The following is a 23,024-nucleotide window of genomic DNA, read 5'->3' as shown; positions in this document are numbered from 1 at the left end:
CAAGGGGTCCTCTAGGCGGCAGGGACTTGCCAGAAGAGTTCAAAGGAGAACTCCGGGCTCAGAGTCTTGGCCTCCATCAGGGAGCCTCTCTTGATCTAGGAGGTGGGCCCCTGGGGATTAAGCCCAAGGACCCCCAGTGTCTCCCATGATGCTTGTGTTTCCTTCTCCTAGAGCCTGGGAGAGCTGCAGGGAGATCCTTGTGCTCTCCTCTTTCCAGAGGCACCTCCTCCTCCCTGCAGAGATAATTGGCATGACTGGCATAAATAGATCCATATAGCTCTCTATAAATACACCCATCTTTAGCTATATATATATATATATATATATATTTTTTTTCTTTTTCTAAAGACTTGGCAAGAATTCCCTTGGAGCCCTTTCCATGACACAATAGAAAAGCAGCAGAGTCATCAAGTTTGCTCGTTCCCACAAATACAGCTTTGGGTTGACCTTTGCAAGGCTCCCTTGAACCCTGCTTCCAGTAACTCAGCCCCTCCAGCCCTCACAGGCCGCATACCCCTGGCAACCACAAGACACAACTCCGTTTCCTGAAGCTGCCCCTTTCTTCCTCATTGGCCTCTGTCTGAAAGCCAAGGAAAAAAAAAAAAAAGAATCCACTGCTTTTGACCTATCATTTTAAAATAAAGCATAGGCTTTGTATGTGAGCTCCGGCTGGCAGCAGGAAGAAATGAGGCAGGCAGCAGAGTCCCTCAGCACGCAGGGATGGTGTCGTGAAGGGCGGGGTGTGGGTGGCTTCCGAGTGGTTAGACCTCTGTGCAGGATGATGCCACCAAGGCAGCAGGCTTAACAACCTCTGGGGAAGTAAGCCAAGATGCGGTGGGTCTCCCTCTGATGGCTTCTGGGATAAACAGGAGGAATCCAGGGCGGAAGCACGCCGGAGCGGGAAAAGCCACCCAGGTAATGACTTTCGAGGGCGATGTCATTAGGCACAGACTCTAAGAACCGTCTCTCCATCACCCTGCATCAGCATTGCTGGACACAGGCGGAGCCGGGAGGAGGGAACAGCTGGCTCCTCTCTCTTCTTCTCCCTCCACTGCTAAAGGCTTTGGAGACTGGAGGCAGCCCCGGGGACTTTCACGTGAGGTATTAAGAGCCTAGCCACATGTTGACACCACATTTCATCCTGAAACAGGTTTCCTTTTCTTGATTTTCCAAGGAGGGGTTGGAGGAGTGGATTCATAAGTGGAAAGTAGAAAATACCCAAGAATAGGCGAATCAACAGAGAAATGCAGAAAAGGTATTTTGGCAAAAAAAAAAAAAGCTCCAAACTTAGGACTCCAGCTCCTCCAGCCTTGCTTGTTCGGTATTCTTTCTTTCTGAAGTTGGGTTGTTATCCCTGCACCAGAGAATGCCAGCAGGTGTTGCTGGCAGCTGTTTAATGACAGTGTCAAGAATGTCTTTCAGGAAGGTAGGCTTGGAGGCAGGAGGCGGTGATGGGGAAAATGGGATGGCGGGGGGAGGAGTAGGTGGCCCCACATCTGTGGCGAGGGAGCCAAGCAATGGAGTGCTGCTCTGGGAATTGCAATGTTATTTTGTACAAAGGTCTTCCTGTAGGAAGTAAGGGGGAGGGACGAGAGACATATTTCAGTGTTTTGCGGACTTAAAAATTCTGAGCTGGAATTACGAGCAGCTCACTATGTCTCTAGGCAAATACTTTAGCTCCTCTCCTCCGCATCCCCCACTTGCTCCTTAATGGTTACTGACTCCTGTGAGGATCAAGTGGAAGGACCTGGAGTACGTGGGAGAGCCATCCCAGAAGCCCCCACATCTGGAAAAGGTAATGGCTCGCATCCTGGCAGGGGCGTGTCACAGACCTTGGAGAGGGAGATGCTTCGGTTACCTAGCTGATCTCAGCTCTGCAGGGAGCCAGAGACAGCAGGCAGGGCTGGCTTTAGAAGGAGACGGGCAGTAGCCTTCACAAGGAGGGCATTCCTTGTGAGCACTTGAGATCTGAAATGCTTTTCTGCTCTCTGCCCAAGCTTAGTCCCCTACAACCGATCTCATGAAGGCAACTCTGAAAACTTTCCGGGTCAAAAATCTTCCTTGGAGAGACCATGACACCAAGAGTTGTGGGAAGCTAGATGTCCTCAGGGCACCTGGCCCTTCCCGAACTGTTGGTCCCCTTCCTGCTGGGATGGTGACCAAGACCTGGTGGAAATTTCTGGCGTTTTGCTCTCCACCTGCAGGGCATCACCAGGTCACATATTCCTGGAGTCTAACCTGCACATGTCTGCTTCTCTTTCCAGGGCCTTCTTCATTTTATTATTTTAATGGGGAGGGGTGTTATTTAACCTACCATCACACATGTAAACATGTGCAGTTGAGGGGGAGGAGGGCAAGGCTTGGGGCAGCAGTTAAAGCACGGAACTGTAATTGCCCGGGTTACGAGACATATGGTCAGGCTGCAATGGTGACCTAGCAATAGCAATGTCTCAGAGTATCTGAGGCACCTAATAAGATGTGGCGGGGTGGGGCGGGGGAAAGAATGAGAGTACTGACCCTAACATTTGCTTTCCAAATGCTTTCACACATATTATTTCACTCAATCTTCCCGTTAGTCCTTAAAACTAGGAACCAGAATTATCAAGGTCTCCATTTTAGATATAGGGGAACAGGACAACTTCCCCAAGGTCAATGGCTACAGAGCAACAGCTGGAGCTCAGGCTCCTTGACGTCTGGGCTCCTATTCCCCTGTTCCGTACCCACCCCTGCCCCAGCTGCACTGCCAGAACCTCTGTGAGAGGGCCCATAGCATCCTGTCTTCAGAGGAAGCGAGATGCAGGCAAAAATAGCCCATGCCTTCAAATAGACTGCAGGTACCCGAGGAAAGGACCCTTGTTGCGTTGTCCTTTAAATCTCCTGTGACCCATCGCCTACAGGGTTCCGAGAACATTTTTTAAATGGTTGCTTAAGTAGGATATAAGAAAGAATCCAGCGAGGGAGCTGAGGCATCGTGGGGACTGTGATCTTTGAACCAGGAAAGGAGAACTTCTGTCAAGGCTCCAGGACTCACGGACTGAATCATCTACTGGGAGCTGTTTACACCACCTTCCAAACGGAGATAAGGTCCACCTCGCAAGCCGCTGCCGGAACTGAACGAGACGGGGAGTGAGAAGGGACCCTGCGTGTTGTAATGACTAATGCTGGATCTTCCTGACCCTGCAGTTCAGGAGGCCACCCAAGATAAGACAGCAGAGAGGAAAGGGAGCTCCTCTTCTGAGGGTCCTTAGAGCAGAGCTCATGCCCTCCTGCTCCGGGCGGGCTGGGTGTAGTGCACCCAGGAGGGGAGGTTGGGCTATGTCCAGGGGGCAAAAGGCCTAAGTGCTCAGTAGGTGCTCAGTGAATGGGTGTCCCTTCTGTTTCCACTCATTCTAGGAAAGCCGCTGTGGTGAAAAGCTGGACGAGAAGGACAAAGGTCAGTGGTGAGGACAGTCATTAGTCCAAGGCATCGTGAAGATGGCTCCTAGCCCCAGCATCTGAAATGATGTGGGGATACAACTTTAAAAAGGGTTCGCTGTGCCGCTGCTCACTCTTCCGTGGCATTCTTCGGGCCTCTGCTGGGTTGAGGGCTAAACGGGAAGTATGGGTGACTCATGTGTTGTGCCGGGGAGGTGGCGGCTTTGGTCTAAGTCACCCAGCTAACCGCAAAGGCAGGGCAGGATGGTGGTCTTGTGACTGATTTGGGGGCCTAGGCTGACCCACACACACAGGCCCCAGAGAAGGCCCAGATCAGGTAGAGAGGCCCACCAGGAGGATGTAGGCTACACCTCCCTCTCCATGAGCCCCTGGGAAGAGCCGTCCTGGGGCTGAAGTGCGAGATAGGGATACTGGCTTGCATTTCCCGAGGACTCACTCTTCACCAGGCACCACGCTAAAAGCTGAACATGCCTGACCTCATTTAATTATGAAAAGCACCCTTCAAGGTATACCTCATCATTCTCATTTCACAGATGACGAAATCAGAGCTCAATAAGGCTAATTTTCCCAATACCGTCTACCAAGTAGGTGGGCCAAGATTTGCACCAAGATAGTCTGATTCCAAAGTCCACATTCTTCCCACGACACATGCGGGCCCTGTCCAGACAGCCCACCAGGCAGGAGCTACAGATAAAATACCACACCTCCTCCAGCACACACTAAATCAGCACAAGGAGAAGCCGGAGGCTGGCAGAGAGCAGATCTTTATCAAGACACTTCAGGAACAGGAGGAGAAATATTTCCGCCCTCCTCCCAGCCGAAGGGTTGGTTGTGTTTATAAGATGAGACACGTTTTGAAGGGAGGGGAGTGAGGGTGCAAATCTCAAGCGAAAATCACCACCCACACCAAAAGAAACTTGAAGGCAAACTGGGGCCTCAAGGACGTGGTTGCATTGCTCATGTGTGTGTCTGGGAGCATGCGTGTCTGTGTGGGGGAGAAGGGCAGGAGGGGGCAGGGAAGGAAAAGCAGTATCTTTGTCATCATACCCAGTGGCATTTATCAGCTCCACTTTCCTCCCTAAAATTGTGCTTCTCCCGGACTTGCTTATTTCCTATTTTCTTTCTCCTGCTCTGGAGCAGAGAGCTAGCGTGGTTTAACGGACGAGCACAGACTGTGGGGCCTGCAGACCTGGTCTTCCTCTCCAAATCCACCACCTGACTGAGTTGTCCAATAAATACACGCGACATGAATGAATGGGGAAATACTTCCGCCTCCCTGCGACTTGGTTTTCTCATCTGGAAAGATACATAGCCCTGGTCCCTGTGCGGCAGAGCCGATGGGAGGATTAAATAAAGCCAAGTGCTTAGCACAGCTGGCTGGCACAGAGTTGATGACCAATAAATGCACATTGCTTTGCCCCATTTCTCAGCTGGAGCCCTACAGCATTTGGGGCGGGATCATTCTTTGCTGTGGGGGCTGTTCTGTGCATCCCAGGGCGTTCAGCAGTTTCCCTGGCCTCCACCCAGTAGATGCCAGTAGCCCCTTGTGCCCCAGACAAAACAACCAAATGTCTCCAGACCTTGCCAAATGTCCAGAGAATTGCCTCAGTTGAGGGATACCAGCTTAAAGTAATTAATGATGATATCAGCGACAAGTAATACATTTGGAAGCACACAGTAAGTACTGATAGTGATATTCACGTTTTTTTTGAATGAGCAAATGTATGAATGGACATGTGAAGTAATCATGGATACAGTTCTGCACCTTCAAACCCTTGGTGGCAGGCGGTATGCAGTCTACTACGTTCTGGACTCCAGAAGGTTGATGGAATCACAGAGGGGGCTGGGCAGGGCATCTTGGTATCTCTGCTGCCGGCTGTCTTTTGGTGCAGACCTGGTATCTAGCGGGCTTCTCTGGTAGCTCAGAAGGTAAAGAACCTGCCTGCAATGCAGGAGACCCAGGTTTGATCCCCAGGTCAGGAAGATCCCTTGGGGAAGGAAATGGTTGCCCACTCTGATATTCCCACCTGGAGAATTCCCTGGACAGGGGAACCTGGTGTGGGCTACGGTCCATGAGGTTGCAAAGAGTTGGACCCGACTGAGCAACTAACATACTGGTGCCTAGTGGGGTTTGCAGATGGAGAAGTGACAGGTGAGTGAGGCTGTGAGTGCAATGAGGCTGAAGGAATTTTCCCTTCTGGGAAAGGGTAGTCCCAAAGGAATCTGCCTGCAGCAGCTGATGGCTTGAATTCCCATGTATGAGATGTGATGGCTTGACTCACGTGCACTCCTCAAAGAATCCCATCTCTTGCTCTGGGCCAGCCAGAGACATTGCTAGGAACTCCTCAGTGCCCCCTTACGTGGAGGAGGACACGCCTGCAGGCCCTTTCTGACTCCCACCGAGAAGATGCCTTACAATAGGGGCAGAGAGATGACTTATGTTCTAGGAGTTCTTCCTCCCACCCCTCACTTTCCCTGACTCCATTACTGAAAGACTGCTGTATTATGTGGTCCTACAGATGCCGAGATGACAAATGCCAACCACAATCCCAAAACTGCTGAGTGTACTGAAGAGCAGGGAAAAGAAACAGGACGATGACAAAACATATAATGACCACAGGTAACATTTACTGAGGCCTGGTCCCACTTTGGACACGGATCTATGTGTATTGGCTCACTTAGATGTAGCTCTCAACAAGCCTGTGAGGTAGAAACTTTCATTATTTCTAGTTTGCAGATGAAGCAACAGGAATAGAGAGGTGGAGTGATTCCTACTGTGTCCCCAGGCACTAAGGGGCAGAGTCAGGCGTGGAACCAGGACATCTTGGCTCTCGCGTTTGGACTCTTCTTAACCACTGTGCTCTCTGCTCTGTTGGCCGTGTGACGGTGCTCTATGGAGCACACTACGCAGGGGCAGGGGGCTTCCTGGAGGAGGTGATGTCAGAGCATCTTGACCATGAGACGGCGTTAGGTGGGCAAGGGGAAGGAAGTGTCTCTGGTATGAGAGAACAGCACACAAAGTCCCAAGGTGAGAAGGCCATGGAGACGCATCAAGGCTCTAAGAGTAATTCACGCCCTCCCCACGTGCACCCCTGGCCCTGGCCTCAGGCCGGCTTTGAACTATGAACCCAACCATCAGGACGCCTGCCTCTGGCCTGGGCTAGTTCTCCGGATGCTCACTTGGAGCCTCGCATTTGTCCTCCTGTCCTAGCCTGTGCTGTCTGATGTGGCTTTACAACCAAGACAGGGACCAGTTCTGTCTCCTGCCTCTGTGGTCTTCCCACAGGCCCGGTCTAGTCTCCGTGCCTCGGCTCTCACTCACCTCGCGGCCTTCATCTGGGTTCCTCCCATCTCACCTTGAGCTGTTGCCACTTACACCAGGTTGGGAATGGGAGCTGTTCTTGTTGTGTGTGTGTGCGTGAGAATATGTACAAGAACACTTGTACATGTGTTCATGTGTGCATACATATGTGTCTGACATGTGCATGTGTGCATGGTAGGTGGTGAGTATGGTAGAAGCATGCCTGTTACAAGAGATACACACCACGCGATGGTCATGTGGGGCCAAGATTTCATCATCTGTCATTTGAACTGACTTTTTAAACAACACAGGAATCATACTGGTAACCCTGACACATACTAAATAGATGAGAGCAAGATGCTTCGATTGAAAGAGGATGGAATTGGGGGACTGGAGTCATCGCCCTAGAGTTCAAAGGCACACTGCCTAAAGACCACGAGGAAAAACTGAGACAGTGGCAGTGACATATAAAATAGCTAGTGGGAAGCTGCCATATAACGCAGGGAGCCTGGCTCGGAGCTCTGTGACGACCTAGAGGGTGGGCCTGGGGGTTGGTAGGCAGGCTGCGGAGGAGGGGATGTATGTACACCTATTGCTAATTCACACTGTCTTGCAGCACAAACTAACACAACATTGTAAAGCACTCACCCTCCAATTAAAAATGTATCTATTAAAAACTTAGAGTCAGCATTGTAGGGTCATAGACCATCCTGAGAATCTGGTGAAAGCAATGGGACCTCTATACACATATTATAGACACACAGATGTTTGCAGAACATTTTGGGGGGCAGATCGTCAACTCCCCTGAATCCCAGAACGTAGGTGAAAAGTCCCGTGCATTTAGCTCCTGCCACATCCTCCTAGCGGGCGTCCCTGCCCCTCTGACTTTGCGAGGGAGAGTTATAAGATGCTGGCAGCTGCGACACAGTGAATGATGAAACCCAGACCAGTCTTGGCATTGCTTCATTTGCTCAAGGAGAGGAGAGGCCCAGGATCTGGAAGGCACAGCCTTCTTGTACTCACATTCTTGGGACAAGGGCAAGGCGGTTAATATGGCTCCCACACAGCCAGACCTGGACAGCTTCAGTATCAGAGATGGCTGCTGCCTCAGTTTCCACACTAGCTTAATGCCTGTGAGCTCCCCTATCTAGAATGGATAAAGGATCGGCAGTCAGAGTCTGATCACAGTGCTATCGCTGACTGATGCTGGGCAAACTACTTGATTCCGCTGGGCCAGCTTCCTCATCTGTAAGATCACAGCCTGTGGGGTTGTTAGGATTACTAGATGAGCTCAAAATGGGTGCTATATACATGAAAGCTCTTTGTACCTCAAACCACTAAGTGAGTTCAAGGGGGTTCTTAGTATCTTGGCATTCAGAGAATGACCGGGAGATTTACACCAGGAGAGCTGCCTTCTGGACTGGAACCAGGGAGGAGAGCAGAGACCACTTGGACTTAAAGGGGGCAGATTGATGCCCAAGGGGCAAGGGTTCATCTAGAGTCATCTCCCGGTAAGTTGGGGTAACCAGAAGTGCTCACAGCTCAGGGATTTAGCTCCGGACGATCCCCAAAACATCCAGGGGTCCTGGGCTCATCTGCTCTCTTTAAGGGCTCCCATCCCTCAGCCTCTGGACAGCCCCTTACCACCATGCCCGTGGCCCATTGTGCTCAGGTGGGGGTTCTCGTCTACTACATAAGATGCAAATCAACTTCCAAGTTCAGAGTCAGGGAAAAATGAGAAGGTTTTTCATTGGGTCTGCCTGCTGTTAATGAGCTGATCCGGGGGCGGGGGGGGGGGGTGGGGAGGACTAAGTGAAAATGAAGACTCACTACCCAGAGTCACCAGAGTGCTCCGCACAGCCGGGCCGATGTCTGCGTTTTATGCGGCGCTCAGCCTGCCGGTGCCTGCGGCCCGCAGGCAGGTTTATGAGATTAAAGCCCAGTGCCCAATAAATAATTTAGCAGCTTACTGCAAAAAAAACATACACGCAGTATAATAGCTACTATCTCCAGCAGCCTGATGTGTACAGACATTTTAAATGCACACCGCTTTCCTCTGCTTGCTTCCATCTGATGTGGGGTCTGGAACCAAAGGAGGAGGAGAAAAAGAGCATCACCTCCACCCTCTGCCCACGTCCTGCCATGACGACGGGGTTGAGGAGGAAGAAAACTCTTCCACGCACTCATTATGCAGGGCTTTGCTAGCAGTCCTTCCCCACCAACCACCTCCTTCTATCTCTGCTCCGTTCTTTGCTTGCGGTGGCTGTTTGTGCGTGCAGAAAGAATCTGAAAGCTCCACCAGACCAATTATTCATTCAGAATTTGGTTTTCTTCTCCCAGGGGTGCCTTTTAACGGAGCAAAGCTGGCTCCAGGTGTTGGCTCCTGCGGCGTCACAAGCGACTTGCGTGTGGGTGCCGCTTCAAGCTGAAGTAAATAAATATCACCTCCAGGACCACCAGAGTCCTGGCTGAAGTTTTAATGAGGCAGAAGTTGGCGGTGATTGATTGGTAAGACTGGGTCTTGGGCGTAAGGGAGGGTAAGAGGATTGGAGAGGGGAGACGGGAGGGGTTGGAGTGGGTGTCCCAGGGACACGGGGTGGCGGAAGGCAGAGACACTTGCAGGCAGTTGCTCCAAGATCTAGCAGCATCAATGGGAGAGGAGTCGCACTGAGTCATCTGTGTAGTAACACGAACTGGCAGCAGAAAATGATGCCAAAGGGAACCATCCTCTTCTTATTGGAAAGTTTACCGGTTCTGATCACAGTTCAGGGACAAGGGGCTTCCATGGGAGTGAGGGAGCGTGGTAGGAGTTCCCTCTGGCTTTTGCAGAAATCTGGGACCTTGGCATCCACTTCTGCACCAGTCCCTTGCTTCTTCTGTGGGTGGCAGCTACCCCAGACCCACTGGCCACTGGGCGTGTAGAGACCCCACCAAGCTTCCCCCAGCCCCTGCTCTGCCTGTCTCCTTGGCCTGGGATGCATTTACTGCCAGTGGCTGTGGTTTATCTGCCGTTGTTTATGGCCTGGGACAGGCTGCCTACAAATAGCTCCCCAAAGAGTGGGGAAATGCAGGCATCTGCCATTCTGTGAAGCTCTTTCCAGAAATGAAAAGGACAGTCATAAAATGTTGCAATGGCGGGGGGTGGGGGGGGTGGGGGTGGTGGGGGAGGGTAGGTAACATGCATCATAAAAAGCGTAATGGACTAATGCTAATACACAGACTGGCTGCAGCCCAGGGGTGTCTGCTGAGCTCAGACATAAATATTGGGGAGGCACCAAGGAGACAGATTTTTTATTTCTTTGATTTGATGGCGGGGGGAGGTTGGGCATATTTTTTCCTCTGTTTCTCTGACTGTGGCTATTCCTCTGGGGAGACCAGCAATCTGTCTGGGACTGAAGCTACTCCGTGTTTTATGGATTCCAAGGCAGTGAGACTCTTGGAAAGACTGGAGGTTCAGCAGCATTTGTGGGAGCATCACCTCACTGGGTGAGCCCATGGGCGTTTTGCTTACATCATTCAAGATCTTGCAAGTGACAAGAGACCATAATGGGATGAGTGTTAACTGTGCCGGCTATGCTTGAATGCATACATGAGTAACTAGGTGCTTGCCCAACAACAAGCTAATTTAAAGAATTAGAGGGACTGATTTATGCTCTCTGCTTGGTGGGAACCAAAAGAACAGTGACTCCCCAACACTACCCCAACACGAATCTCTACCCCTTTCAACTTCAAGCACAAAGGGTAAAATGTTGTTTGCTAATTTGTAACAAATTTGGGTACTCGAGGACTGAATGAAGCACACTGTTTTCCAGGCTTTTCTATCCACATGTTCTCTGGTGAGTGTCGGCCACTGGCCCCTGCTGTCCATCCACACATTTGCCCTGCCATATGCCCACACACAGAATGCCTAAGTGGACTGTGGAGGTGCGGGCCGGAGGCAGAACTGAGGCAGATTCCTGTATGGAAAAGAGCTTCCATTCCAGGTGATGCTAAGGCACTCTCCCCCTGTTCTCTATGCCTCTACGCGCTCAGCACCGAGGAGCCGTGCTGGAGCTCAGGCCCCCTGAATACCCAAGGATGTGTTCAGTCCACCTAGGGCCCTGGGTTACTTGAGAATAAAGAGAAACAGCAGAAACTTGGGTGACTGTGGCGGGGTGAGCAACCCCTGTTCAGCGTTCTCGTGTGTAGTGAGCAAAAGATCAAAGGCATTTGGAATTGATGCTGCAGCTCACCATTCATTTGGAAGAATCACTTTCCCATGTGCTGTCCCTGAGAATAGGTGGGAAATGGAGTGGCATTCTCCCGAATGCCGTGGGTACCAAGAGCTACTGCCTGTCAGCCTGTGCATCCGAGTATGTACGTGAGAAAGGGGAAGGGAAGCGGGGACTCTCATTAGGCACAGAAGCCCCGTGATAAGCAATTCAGACACTTCTTTAAAATCATTATGATCCTTACGAAGTAGATATTACTATCCCTGCTTTAAAGATGTGAACTCGCAACTCCAAGTTTCCAAGGGGTTACGTAACTTAGCTAAGATCACAAATTTAATAAATGGGAAGGTTAGGACTTGAACTCAAACCATTGTCTTCTCACAATGACTTAAAAACATGAAAGGAAAAAAAAATCAATAAATGATATGGAGGAAAAATTATTTTCAGGCTGAAGGTCAAAGGGGCAGGGACTAATGCATCTGGTGCACACTGCTGTTCCCAGGGACCACGGCATGTCACCACACGTGTTGTTGTTGGAAAAGGATTAGAGGACCTTTGTGTGCACCATGACATGTGATTACTCAGAGGCTGAATGGGGGCATCGGGTCTCCAGCGCTGACCTGGGGACCTCATGATAATAAAAGACGGGGCTCCTCAGTCAATGAAGCTGCTGTAGGTTTAGCCGGGAAGGCATCTCATCACCCTGGACAGCTTATCCTTTCCACCAGGTTAGCAGTGGGCTCCTTGAGGTGTGAGGTTCACTGGTGCTCTCTGGATGGGAGCCCTTGGAATCAGTTATGAGCAGGGAGGTCATGCTTACTCATCGCCCTAGAAATGAGGCCACCTGGGGCTATCAATAGGGGTTTGGCTCAGCCCCTTCCAGCCAAGCTTGGGGCATACCAAGACACTCCTCTTCCCTCAGATGGTTCATATGCCCCTCAAAGTCTGAGAATGAAATCACCAGAGTACCTAGTCCCTTAGCCTAAGCTAACTAGAGCTAGGTTAAACTTAAGGAAGACCTTCCTGACTCTCCGCTCTCTGCGGCTGGACCATGAGCAACCGAGTTGGCTCTGGAATATCCTTTCCTAAAGACTTGGAAGTGCGAGAGAGACACCTAATTGCTGCCCACAGCACAGGGCAGGGGACAACCTTCCCTCCGGCCTCACCTTTGCTCGCTGGCATTTTCGTAAAGGCCCAATACAAATATAGAATGTGTAATTTTCGCGTCATTCTTGGCAAATCCCAGGTGCGCCCCATTAGCAGAGTTCCAAGGATGCCATTTTCTATCAAGAAAAAGACATGCCGCATCGTAGAGCTTAGCTCAGGGCCCTATTAATAGCAATCCTAATTATATGGCTGCAAAGTTAATTCATAGCAATGATTAGTGTCAGAATCAAAGGCATCAGGCATCAATATTGATGGAATTGCATAAGCTCCATAAACAGAGAACAAGCATTCCGACCCATCCACCCACCACCCCCTCAGCAGTGGTTTGCTGTTAACTATTGCATTAAATGTCTCTTCCAATTTCGCCAGATCAAAATGACTCCATTGCTCAGCATCTTCCTCCCCACTGCTGAAACCTTTGCCCGGCCAGCTCCGAACGGGTATGACTGGCACACAAAAGACCCCAGACAGCGTCTTTGAAGGAGAGCCGGGGGGCTCCAAGGGACGCCCGGGTGATGGGCTTGACATCAGCGTGATGCCCCATGCTTGACACAGCGGCTCTTGGCCTCGTCAGTAACACTGCTTTGTGTCCCCTTCAGAAAGCTCACGGCAAACAATGATGCCTGGGGAAAGGGGGGTCCGCTGGGGGCTGTGTGCAGCACAAAGGTGGCCACCCCACCACGGTCTGGGCTGTGATGGGTGGGAAGGGGAGGAGGAGGCCTGCAGGGAGTGGCACCAGGCAGCGTGTGCCTGTGGGGCAGCTGCCGTGTCCCGGGCCTCCCCGGGCACCTTGGCTGGAAAGAGGGCAAACTCGGTCCCCCGACTCCTCTCTTGCAGCTTCTTGCAGCTCCCTTGGGCAGACGGTGGGTCATAGAGGAGCCAGCCGAGCCTTAGAGGAGGGTGGCAGAGGGCTCACCGCCAGTGGTTCACTAAGCCCAGGTCTGGAGACAGACAGATTCAGATTCCAGTCCCTGCTTTCCACTTAGTAGCAATGGGGCTCTAGCAAGCTATCTAACTCTGCTGAGCCTCCCTTTGCTCATATGGAGAATGGACACAATATTAATCCTTACCTTACAAGGGTATGGCGAGGCTTAACTAAAAAGTGACTTACTGCAGGGCTTAGCATGTGTGTGTGTGTGTGTGTGTGTGCGTGTGTGTGCGCGCGCGCACTTGCTCAGTCATGTCCGACTCTCTGCGACCCCATGGACTGTAGCCTGCCAGGCTCCTCTGTCCATGGGATTTTTCAGGCAAGAATACTGTAGTGGGTTCTCATCCCCTCCTCCAGGGGATAGTGAGTGCTTAATTTATAATGGGCCCACTCCTCGCCAAAAATACAAAGTAAAGTAGTGTGCCTAGAAAAAGGACTCACATGTAAAACCTGAGGTCCTCAGTTCAGTGTTCTTCTGACTTGTCAGAACTTCTTAGCCCAAGGGAAGCATTTTGTGGGTGAGCAAGCCTCCGAGCTGGACAGGCTCTAGGAAGCGCCTCAAGTCACTTATGGTGAGGGCCCAGGGATGATGGCCACCCCAGAAGAAGGCTGCATGGCCAGGCCCGAGACAGGAAGCTCAGCTAGACTCAGCTAGAACGATCCCCAGACTAAGTCTGGGTTCTGCTTGGGGTGCTTAGAGCCCAGGGAGAGAAAGAGGTGAGCCTGAGGTTTTGTGCAGAGGGAATTTTCTTCCATATGATACAGAAAGAAGGGTCCCCGAGTTGAAATGGAAAAACCTAGATTTTAGTCTTGCTTTTGTTACTAAGAACCTGGGTGACCCTGTGCTGATCACTTAACCGTCCTAAGCCTCAGCTGTCTTATTCACAGATGAGAACAATAAACATCTCACCTGCCCAGAGTCTGTTGGCTGGACGAGTTTCTGAGATCCTTTCCAGTTATAAGACCAGGGGAACATTCCTGACTGTGTGTGATAGAAGGTCTGACCCCTTTGCAGGGTCTGGACTCCACGGCTTTCTCCTCTTTCTTTGGCAGCACTTTCATCCACTCTGAACAGACAAAGGTGAGAACTTCTGATGCGTTACTAAAGCAAGTGGACGCCACTGCCCCTTCCAGGTTGGGGCGGTGGGTATCCACCCAGCTGGTTGCAGTAGCCTTTCAAATCCAATGAGGTACTGGAGCGTGATGAGATACCAGGACAATCCCAGAGGCACCAGCTCCTAAGAGCCTGGAAACCTTTCTGGAGGCTGAGGCCAGGGACGGACAGAATCCCAGCGAGAAACTCAAAGGACAGAACCTCAGGGTGACCTTCACCACCTTGCATCTCCATACATCTCTGGTTTCTCTGGATGGAAGGACACACAGTAACAGGAAGGAAAGGAAGTTCAAGCAGCTGCAAGCTTTCAGCTTCATCGTTGCTGGGACCATTGCTCAGGTCCCATCAGTTGCTCAGTCATCATTGCTCAGGTGACCAGATGTCCACCTGAAATATTTGTGACAGCTCTTATTCCAGTCTTCCCTTGATTTACCCTGTGGCCCTGAGCAATCCATAAGACCTGTGAACCTCAGTCCTACCATCTGCAACAGGGCAGAGAAATATCTGTGTTTCCTTGTCATGCAGGCTCAGTCGTGTCCAACTCTAGAGACCCCATAGAGGGTAGCCTGCCAGGCTCCTCTGTCCACGGATTCTCCAGGCAGGAACACTGGAGTGGGTTGCCATTTCCTTCTCCAGGGGATCTTCCTGAGGCAGGGAATGAACTAGAGTCTCCTGTGGATTCTTTACCACTGCCCCACCTGGGAAGCACCCTACTTATCCTAAAATAAAGATTCATGAGCTAATAGAAACCAAGAGAATCTGGGTCTTTGGAAGAAAAGCATAATAATGGTACAAAAGTGGTAGCAATAATACTAGTGAGTGTCACGCTTGTAGTAACAGTGGTAATAGCAACAGCGGCTGCATTTATTGAGCATCTACTATGCACCAGGCTCCCTGTGCCTGACACGCGTAGTGATCCTACAAGGAAGCATCAGTGGGTCAGTTGAGGAAACTGAGGTCTGCTCAAGACCACCCAGTTCATCTAAGGCAGAGCTGTGCAACCCTACGATATTAAGGTGGGCTTGGGAGCATGCAAAGCACAGCGAATGGTCCCATTTTAGTTAATACTGCCAAGCTGTAAAAGCGGAACCACTACTTCCCCCAGCCCCGCCTTGAGGAGGGGTCAGTACATGCCGCTGGATAATATGGGACTCGGAAAGCTCTCCCTGGTGACTAAGGCAGGGTTAGTGTATGTCCAGCAGGGTTAGATTAGTTTGGCTCGGCTGGTCTAGTCTTGTATTTTCTTTCCCATGATTAGGACTGGGGGCAGGGAGCAGGATTCTCTTCCTCCATCTGACCTTGCAAACATGTCACTAAAAAGGAGGCTGATCTGACAATTCCACTGCCCCAGGGAGTCAGAGAAGTGGGCTTCAGGGGGCAGCCTCAAAGATGCTGGTAATAATAATGGAAGCACTTTTGTTGCCAAGCACCAGAGCAAGCACTTTTCATACACGATTTCACTGCGTCCTTCCAACAACCATGCAAAGTGTTTATTACCAGTACCCACTCCACAGGGGAAAAAAAAAAAACAAAACAGTGAGGCTCACAAGTTAAGTAACAACAGTAGTCATACTTAAATGCATATAAGCTCAGCACCCTGCTTCCATAAGTTATTTTATTATGCTCTATTTTTTCGTTATCACTTGTTATCTTCTAAATATACTGTATATTGAGCTTTCTCATTATTTTCTCATCTGTCTTCCCACATTAAGGAATAATCTTCACCAGGGCAGGCAATGTTGACTTTTCACTACTGTATACCCAGCAAATGGTGCATAGTAGGCGTTCAGTACATTTTTGTTCAAAAGCGAATGATTTCATTTAATTCTCATTACAGTCTCACGAGGCAGGTATTATAACTGTCTTCATTTTACACACGAGGAAACTAAAGCTCAGAGGTCAAACAGTTAATAGTTGGAGTCAGGACTGCATTCTGGAAGCTCATATGCTCTTTGTTATGCAAACAGGTTCCTACCTGAGGGCAGGAGGACAGGACCAGGTGGTCTTTGGAGGTCTTGTCCAACTTTGAGCTATTTGCCCATGCTCTGTATCCACAAGCAGGCAAGGCTCAATGGCCTAAAAGGATGTACGTCTATGCGGTTTGTATTTTCCTAAAGATGCTGTGTAAACATTAGCACTGTGGCCTCTGAAAAATTCTCCAAAACCTATTTGGGTCACTTGGGTTCTGAGAGCTTGAATCATGACCCATGTGCTTCACCTGCTCCGAGATACAGCTCAGCCTCCAAAGGGCTCCTCTCGGGGTGTGGTAAGCACCCAGCCGAGCACGCAGCCTGGCGCCTCACGCAGGGCCTGCCCGCACACAGGAGGCACACAAAAGGTGCCAAGAATAAACGGATCTTTCCATTCTCCTTTCAGAATGGCTCTGGGAGATGAGGGCCTCTTCCCTGGAGCTCAGCTGGGGCTCCAGATAGAAACCCACACCCCTCTCCCCGCTTGTCATGGTCAAGTAGGGGAGATGCTGTGGCCGGGGGCAAGGGTTTAGGGGGATTCTGTAAATATGCCCCCTTTCTCTGTGCCAACCAAATGCTGCCTTTCCCAGCTTTCAGAAGACCAGTTCTCGGGACCCAAGAGGCCGATAAAACAACAAAACAAACAGCAAGTTTGGCGGCAGCAGCCTGGGCAGGGAGCCAGACTCATTACTAGGGATGTGATGGTGAGCTCCAACCACCACCCCAACCTCCTCCGCGCGGGCTCTAGGGCAGGAGGAGAGGGTGTCTGCTTCCCACTCCCTCCAGCCCCTGGAGCTGCTGCTGAGATGTCTCGGGGAGCCACAGCATCGGCTCAGCGGTCCCAAGTCCCGGGACAGCCGCTGGGTCTCCTGCAACGAGAGCCGCAGCCCTGGCTGTTTACTTGATCCGGGGTTCACACCGAGAGACGAGTGAATCATTTCCACTCCGAGGAATGAGGAATGAGTGGCTATTGTTCGGCGGCGTTGGCTCACACAGAGGGGCATGTTTCTCAGCTTTGCATCCAACTTGGCTTTCCGTCCATGAGACAACCCCACCCCACAAGGGAACCGAGTCACAGGTTAGGAACGTCTGTGTGGGAGGAAGCCTAAATGCCAAGGTTTCCCTGTTGTCAGCGGTGGGGCCATGTAGCCTTGGGCAAGATATTGAGCATCCTGGGGGCTCCGTTTTCCATGTTTGGAAGATGGAGCAGAGATGCAGGGAGCGGTCTTCACTGTTGGAGTATTTGTGGAGGATGCAAAGAACCGTAGAAAGATATCTTGCAAATAATCAGTGTTATCAAGTCACTGAGCCATCAGCCCCAGGGAGACTTAATCCTTCTATGCTCCTGATGGAGCCTTTCCAGCTCTTAAGCTACTCCTGCAAGAAGCTTGCAGTTTTCCTGACTTGGCTCAGTAAAACGTCTGTGAGCTTACAAAGAGAAGAATAGGAATGGGAAGAGACGTCAGACAGGCTTCCTGTGGGCTGCGGGACTGGAGGCCTTGTGCAGCTACGTCCCAAGGGGGAAGGCAGAAAGAATTTTCCTCAAGAATTTCACAGGCATTCTGGTGGCGGCCTTAGCCATCGGGAAAGAAGGTGGAGCTAAAAGAGGCCATGGCCCTCCTCAGACCTTGAAAAGGCTGAGTATCTGTGGATTTGCCAAAATGTCCGGGAGTTCGTCCAATAAACAGAGGACTGGCAGGGGGGATGGTGCTGGGGAGGGACGTCACCTGGGCCTTTGCACCTGCCTCCCTGCTGGAGGCAAGCCTGCCCGTGATGCAGGTGAGGCAGATGGCTGGCCCTGCTCTCCTGGGGATGCGCAGGCGACAGTGTCAACCCAGCTCCTTTCTCCCAGCTCCGTCCACATTTCTGAGAGCTCTGCCCCACCCTCTTCCAAGCGCTGTTCACCAGCAAACAGACTCTCTTCCCGTCCCTGCGGTTCTCTCCTTTCCTAGACTCCTCACCCGCCTCCCCTTCCGCCCAGACCTGCCCACCGCATCCCAACTTCCTTCCTCTGCAAACCAACCTCGTCAACACGAGTCACTCTTGGTGTCTGGCTCTATACCACTCCGTGCAAATGCATGTCTGGCCTGGAGGAGGCATACCCAGTACATCTGAGACAAATTTCATGAGCACCCAAGGGGTGAGAGACACGGGGTCTGACTGCAGGGATGGGCGACATCTATGGAGAAGAGGGCCCCTGATCTCTAGGACGGTGACTCTCAAGAGGAGGGGACAGGTCAGCAGCTGCTCCCGCGTTTGTCGGAGCAAAGCGGCGGGGTGTCTGGGGAGGGCTTTAGGGGCTAGGCGAGGATGGGTCATAGGCCTCGAGCAGCAGGAGGGGTGTCGGGGTGGACGGACAAGAAAGAGAAGCAGGCCCCCTGCTCAAGGAGGAGGCCGGAGAAAAGGGAAGCCAGGCCTTGAGGAAGTGGTTTCAGCAGCTGCGAATGAAGGAGAGGAACCAAGAGGTCTTTGCCCCGAGCCCCGCGGGTCCCGCCTCCAGGCCCTGGAGTCTCTTGCCATCTCGGCTCAGCCCCTTCCCTCTTACGGCCCATGGCCTGCCTCTTGGGCCCCATGTGCCAGTCTGGGACGTGGTAGGCAATGAGCTCATGGTCCCTGTGGCCACACTCTTCCCCGTCTGCTTCGGGGGACCCCACAGCCCACCCTCGGCCAGAAGCGGTGTCGGGAGTCGGCTGCGCCCAGGTCCGGGGGGCCCCGCGTCCCGGGCCAGCCCGCCCTCATCGTCTGCACCCCATCTCGCCCTCCCTGCTGACCCCGAGGGGCGCTCTGCCGCACCCCGAGGGTCAGCACAAACCCAGCGGGGACTTCAGAGCCCACACACCCCAGGGGCCTCGGCCTCCCCGGCTCTGGACGCCTCCTCTGGCCCCCCTTAGACCCCCTCTCCTGCTGAAGGAGGCAGAGCAGGAGCGGTGGCACGCATGGAAAGTCGGTGCGTGGGGCAGGCGCCCTCCACAGCCTCCCTGATCGGGGGCCCCCCCAGGCTCTGCCTCCACGTTTCCCCTGATACTGGGAGATCATTTCCTCTTGAGTCAACCCTTTCTATGATGGGACGGTTTGCCTGCAAGAAGCTTCTTCCTTATATTAAGTGGAAAGCTGTTTCACCGGAAGCCCCACCTGGTGGCCCTCTTCCATCCTGTGGGGCCGCAAGAATCAGTCTAATTCATCTGGCACAGCTCAGCGGAGAAGCCCGGAGCTTGGGAAACAAGGTGATCCAGGTTCGAACCCCGGCTCTGCCGCTTACTTTGCCGTGCGGCCTTGGACACATTTCTTTACCTTTCTGGGCCTCCGTTTCCTCATCAGTAAAACGGAGGGCATCACAGCGCTTACCCCATCGAGTGATATAAAGATTAGATGAGTTAGGAGATAAAAGCTCTATGAACACCACTTAGTAAGTGCTCAGTAAATCATAGTGCGTGAAGAAAGCTGCTAGGTCTCCTCCTTTACTCCTCTTCCCTTGGGCTAGCATCCTTTTAAACATATTCTCTGGAGAGCAAGACTCCCATATCCTTCCAGCCCTTCCTCAGCTCATACTTTTCATTTGACTTAGCCCTCTTACAATGTTATCTCCAGTGTAAAGTGGAGCCACCACCTCTCACGACTTAGAATTCGCTCTTTTGTTCATGTGGTGAAGACTAATTAACTCTGCCGGATCAGAGAGTTGGCTCACAAGGTCAGGGAAAATCCCAAGGTCCTTTTCATTTGATCCGCTTAGCGCCTAAAGCCTCGAGACACTCTGCCTCTTGGCTTCTACCTCACGAGTCCTCCAAGCCCCGCCGGGCATTCTAGACCTTCCTGACACATGCTTTGTATCTTCTCAATGTGGCAACCAAGGTCTACAGGGTCTCTTTCCCCAACCCTCAACTCATCACTTTGTTTCAGTCTTGGAGCAAATCCTGGTAAGCTTCCTCTTCCAGGAAGTCCTCCAGGCTAATCACCCGGTTGCAGCTGATATCTCTGGAACTGTTCCATCTCTGTGGGGGATTCTGGCCTGTCCTCTGATCGCCTCTACTGCACTGGTCCTTAGACTCTGCAAGTATGGCCCCTCTTGGTTCTGAGGTCTCGCCCTTATTCCGTTTGTTCCCTCCTCGTGCTTGCGGCTTGGCAGGCGGTGGCCTGTCTGCATTGCTCTCCGCTGTCTAGCAGAGGGCTGGGTGTGAGCACGAACGTGACACCGCACAGAGCAGCCCTTCGCGGTCCTGCCACTTCTAGCGAGCCTCTGCTTCCTCGAGCCGTCCCACTCGGGACATCCTGTTCCCATGGGCTGCCATGGACGCAGTCCACACGGTCTGACAGACGCCTGGCCAGGCAGGGAAGAAATGAGTGGTTCTGACGCACCCAGCTTCCCTCCCGTCTCCAAACTCTTGGCTATTTTCTTTTTTTTTCTTTATTTTCCTTCCTGTGTTGAAAGAGCTATGGGGCCTGGACCATGGTAGGGTTTCCTGGGGACATTCCACAGATTCTTCATGGGCCATTTCTCTGGGTAAACGGGAGGCTGGTGGGAGCCTGGCATTGCTATCAGGTGCCTCCAAGGAGTGTGGGTGGAAAGGAAGGGTGAGTCGCCCGGGGAAAAAAAGGGGTACTATGAGCTCATAGAAACAGGCAGAGAACAGTGAAGCTGAGAGAGGAGGAGCCAGACTGCACGCTGGAACAAGCTGTGGGCGGCCACACCCCCAGCCTGCTCCTTGAACCCTGCGACTTGCCTCCTTAGTGACCTGTCTGCTGGGATTCCTACAGGGCTAGGAGAACTCGGCTACCTGGAGAGTCTGGCTTGGAAAGGTGCCCCAAGCAGCCCCGTCTGTGTGCGCAAGACGCACAGAGATAATGGGAAGGTGAGCATGGGGCCCTTTGGGCCTAGCTGGGTGGTTCTGCCTTCATTCAGCCCTCATCCGTCCACTCAGAAAACATTAATTCCCTAACTCGGATCTAGAGTCCAGCAGAGCGAAGGTGCTAGCCCCTGGCTGAACCCTGTAGCAAGCCTGAACCCGAAGACTGTTCTCAGCCTCCACCCTCAGGCTCCGTGGCTGCCTCTTTATGTAAAAAGGGTGCCAACTCGGGTGTCAGGGCAAGAGGCAACTTGTCCTCGTCTCTAAGCTCGGATGAGTCACTTTTCCTCTCTGGACCTCAATTTTCCTGTCAAATAACCCTAGTATTGGGCTGCTGCTGCTGCTAAGTCGCTTTAGTCATGTCCAACTCTGTGCGACCCCATAGACGGCAGCCCACCAGGCTCTGCCGTCCCTGGGAGTCTCCAGACAAGAACACTGGACTGGGTTGCCATTTCCTTCCCCAAGTATTGGGCTAGAGGGTCTCTAAGACTTCTCAGAAAAGGGTTCTATTTTTCAAGATAGTTTTGGGGCCCACCCCAGGTGGGAACATTTGATGAAAGGATGAGGCAGGAAGAAAGAAATGTGAATGAAGCATGGCTCCTGCCTTTAACAGACTTTTAAGAGAACAGAGACAGGGTCACAGGACTGATCCAGAAGAGTGACTGAAGGTTTCAGAAGGACAGGAAAAGACGCTGAGCACCAGCCTAGTTGTGGGTACTGCTGGCCTTAGAAAGTCCTTGTGCAGCTGAGCAGGAGGTGGTCTCTATGGGCAGATGAAACAGTAAGAGGACCCCCTGAGGGTATGTTTATATCCGAGGGCATGTGGCTTGACAAGAAAAGTTCAGGCTAGATTTCAACTCCCATAGACCCCTTGGCCCAAAGTCCCTGGGCAAAATCTGCTCGACTGTATAGATAACCCTGCAGAAAGGTAGCCAGCCTCGGAGTGTCCGAGATGAACCCTGGGGATAGAATATCCGCTTGCTGTCATCCAGTCATGTCTGACTCTTCGCGACTCCATGGACTGGAGAGGTGCTCACCCAGCTCCTCTGTCCATGGAATTCTCCAGGCAAGTACTAGAGTCCATTGCCCTTTCCTCTTCCAGGGGGTCTTTCTGATCTTACACCACTTTTTAAAAGTCAAAGTATAGTTGATTTATAATGTTGTGTTAGGTTCAGGTATGTATGTGTGTGTGTGTGTGTGTGTGTTTGTTGCTCAGTCGTGTCCGACTCTTTGTGATCCCATGAACTGTCCCCTGCCAGGCTCTCTGTTCATGGACTTCTCCAAGCAAGAATACTGGAGTGAGATTCTCCAATCATGAATACTGGAATGGGTTGCCATTTCTTTCTCCAGGGGATTGTCCCAACCCAGGGATCAAACCTGGGTCTCCCCCACTGCAGGCAGATTCTTTACCATCTGAGCCACACCATACCAATTCATATTTAAATATACACTTTCTTTTTCAGATTCTTTCCCAGAATATAGCACTTTTAAATCCTAGTGGAATCTCAGACGGCCAACCCCTTCCCTCTCCACTTCTGGAAAAGCAAACACAGGGACCACACGCATCCTGTGTCCTGAGCCTGAAATCAAGCCGGGGCCCACAATCCCAGGCGGAGCAGAGGGCGCAGGGCTGGAAGAGGCAGGAAGCTCACCCTGGAGTGAGGAAAGGCTTAAGGGGCTCTGGTACCACGAGAAGAAGAGGTCTGTTGGGCTCAGCACCTCAACATGGACCAGTTTTTCTCACCTCCTTTGGCAGCAACTCAGAACAAGCAGAACACGGAACTTCCTCCTCAGGCTCCTTCCCTGCCACCCTCCTTCCCAAACAACACCTCTCCCGAGGGTCTAAATGAATTAGGAGGGAAGAGCCACAGGGTTGATGCCAACATCAAAGGTGAGATGCTGAGAGGTCTGGCCGGTGCCTTGATCCCCAGGTGGGGGACGGAGGAAGGGGGCAGGAGGGAGGGGTGAGCTTGGGAAAAAGGGATTAGCAGGGACCGGAAAAAATGCGGCGGCTGTAATCCCACGTAATGAACCAGACTGCACCCTGTCGTCTCCAC

At 51.9% G+C, this 23,024-nt stretch overlaps 1 protein-coding gene and 1 long non-coding RNA gene across 4 annotated transcripts in view; one reads left to right on the top strand and one right to left on the bottom strand.

Moving 5' to 3' along the window:
- Nucleotides 1–23,024, bottom strand: part of PLXNA2 (plexin A2) — a 224,444-nt gene that overhangs the window by 167,197 nt on the left and 34,223 nt on the right. The window lies entirely within an intron of this gene.
- On the top strand, nt 146–15,755 carry LOC133069441 (uncharacterized). 3 transcript variants are annotated; one of them, XR_009695864.1, is made up of 4 exons: nt 146–3,433; nt 5,955–6,055; nt 9,077–9,244; nt 13,931–15,755. It is a non-coding gene; the product is annotated as an uncharacterized LOC133069441 (long non-coding RNA). The 3 variants fall into 3 exon arrangements; XR_009695862.1 differs by having other exon boundaries at nt 146–6,055; XR_009695863.1 differs by lacking the exon at nt 13,931–15,755 and adding an exon at nt 10,115–12,554 and having other exon boundaries at nt 146–6,055.

The sequence above is a fragment of the Dama dama genome, chromosome 14 (assembly GCF_033118175.1).
Source record: "Dama dama isolate Ldn47 chromosome 14, ASM3311817v1, whole genome shotgun sequence".
Taxonomy (NCBI): Eukaryota; Metazoa; Chordata; class Mammalia; order Artiodactyla; family Cervidae; genus Dama; species Dama dama.
This window is presented reverse-complemented; position numbering and strand designations above follow the sequence as displayed.